Here is a 2905-nt window from a genome sequence, read left to right as displayed (position 1 = left end):
TGGTACCAGTCCCTAGTCCCTACTGGAACCCTGTGTAAACGGCAATATGTCAACACAGTGTGCATTGCAGATTCTGTGGCCACCCGTAGCAACCTGAAACAGTGAATTAACTTGAAATGTCTGTAGCCAAACATAGAAATAGGTCTGTGGCCACTCAACAGAAACGCCTAGTAATTTGAAATGTCTGTAGCCACCCATAGAAATCTATAACAGGAAATCAGATGTCATACGAGACAAACATATTTATCATTGCTTCAAAAGTACATTACTTATCGTTGTAAAATAAAACGCCCCAGGACGTGCCTTAGAGTCCCAAATGTTGTTCAGCTTAATTTATTTTTAAATGGAAAGGTATGTGGAGTGGTGTGTCGTTCGAAATGTCTGAATCAGGTACGTAAAATCCTCATCTGTGTTTGTGTCGTTTGAGCATGTGTAGATGCAGAGGCCATTCTACAGCTTTCCCTAGCCCAACTATGATCAATTTCCAAGTACAATTACATGGTGTAATACTGAATTGAACTTTATCTTAATATATGCTGAAATTGCGCACCAGTCCCCTCCGGACAATAATATATACGATATTCAAATTCCTGACGTGCGTGCTGAAAAGTAAGTTTTAGTATCTCCCGACAAGATGTACCCATTCGGATCCTTAATTCCAGTAATGAAGTTGGTTGTGTAATATAGACTACAGTTTTCAGGTGTTTCCATAAAAAAAAAGTCATTTGGAGTCAAATCTGAGGATCGAGCCGGCCACTCAATTGGTCCTCGCCTAACAATCCAACTCTTTGGGCGGGTTCAATTCTTCGCGGGATCTCATGTGGTTCGGATTCCACGTTAATCAGTAGGTTCACGTCTCATATAGCGTCGCTGCTGAACAGAACGTTAAACTCATAATGAACTGAACCATCTGTTTGGAAATCTATGATCCAGATACTGACGCACAATGCGATCATAGTGTGCAGGCCAACCATCCTGTTGAAATATAATTTCTTCTGCATCAAATTGTGGCTAACCTTCTTCAATCGTAGCGGTTTCACTAACCATAGTAATGAGAGGTTGCACTAGATTTACGAGCAGATCTAAATATCTTTCCCCGGTTAAAGTACGTCAATTAACAGAGGCCCTATGATATAGTTTCTTAAAATTCCCGCCGAAACATTTACTTTTTGTGGTTAATCAGTATGTTCTTCTCTTAAAATATGGGGACTTACTTCGCTTCGGTATCGCACATTTTGGGTATTAACACGTCCATTAAGAAAGAATGTGCTTTCGTCGCTGAAACAAATGTGTACAAACTATTTTTTTTTTTGGATCGATTCGTGCAGTCACTACTTCACAAAACTCAAGACGACGATCAATTTCATCCTCACTGAGCTCGTGAGTAATGTGCATTTTACATTGATGAAACGAATGTTTTCTCACGAAATTGCCAATTGTGGGTTTGGGAATACCCAGGACGGCACTCATTTCACTCAAGGATTGTTGGGGTGTTATAATAGTGTATCTAAGAACGCCCAGCACTGTGCCCATATCCACTTGAGGTCGACCAGAGCGTGGCCGATCTTTTTCACTTTGTGTTTCACGAAATTTCTGTACTAAATCGGGTACGTACTTGTGATCGATTGGTCGGTCAGGAAATAATTCGTTGAACCTTCTAGAGGTTGCTCTTCAATTTCGACCACATTCCCCATAAAGAAAAATTATTTCAGCGTTGTCTCCCGCTGAGCATACCATCGTATGGAAGGTAAGTGCAAAAACAAGGCGCCAAATGACATAGGAAGTGAAAATCTAAATGATTCAATTTTGTTGATTTAAATTATGGCAAAACACACCTATTAACTAGTACAGGCAATGCTTTACTGCCGCAGCTGTTGATGTTGCTGACTAACACGTAAACGAGACAGTGTGGATATACAGGAGCAGAAACAAACTCTCTTCAGCACGAAGTGCAGAAAAGGATTTTCAACTCCTGTGTGTACGGAATGTTGGTACAGAAAGGGTGTTTATCAGAGGTGCTGAGAGGGTTCATGTAGAGTCTCGCGACTGGTACCATCTTCTTTCTTTTAACAATGTGTTTCCAAGGATATACTACTTGACCCCCTTGTCATTTGAAAATTTTGATTTAGACCCTCAGGGGACCCTGTAGCAAATCTTTTTACCTCAATATGTTATATTTTTGAAATGATGTGTCACGTATTGTTCGAATTTGACATCTGATTCACTGTTTCAGATTGCTAAGAGTGGCCACGGAATCTGCAATGCACACTGTGTTAACATTTTGACCGACCGACACGCAGGGTTCGTGTAGCGACCCGGAACCGGTACCGTCTTCTTTTCTTTTAGCAATACCTTTCCAACGATTACTACTTGACCTTCCTTGCCATTTGAAAATTTTCAGTTGTACCACACTTGGACCCTGGGGCAAAACTTTTTCACTCAAATCGTATGCCCCTAAAAATAATGGGATACGTGTTCGCTCATAATTGCATCTTTCAAAGATTCGATATTATCATATTGCCTACCTTCCGCACATACTAGCCGACACAACTAGCACGAAATATGCTCCATTGGGTTCAGCAATGCAAGCCGATTCATTATGTACATTTTTTCCTCTCAACCCACTCTTTCGTGGAATTAGCCACATGCATAGTGACATGTGGCCACTAAAATATTGTTGAAATATCCAGAAAGGGCCACTAATCGTATTAGCGAAGAGAAACAGGCTACCTTTTATAGCAATTCGATTGTCAGTGGCCATCCTACAACAAGGAAAGATATAAGGTTTTTCTTTTTCTTTTACAATAAACACCAAACCCATCCCAACTAATAGAAATCAACCTTTTCCTGTTTTGTACGTTGCTTCCTGCAAACAATTAAATATGTCAAGAACACATTTAGTCTT

The sequence above is a fragment of the Thermobia domestica genome, chromosome 4 (assembly GCF_964235325.1).
Source record: "Thermobia domestica chromosome 4, izTheDome1.hap1.1, whole genome shotgun sequence".
Taxonomy (NCBI): domain Eukaryota; kingdom Metazoa; phylum Arthropoda; class Insecta; order Zygentoma; family Lepismatidae; genus Thermobia; species Thermobia domestica.
The sequence above is the reverse complement of the archived record's forward strand: the minus strand, read 5'-3'. Positions refer to the sequence as shown.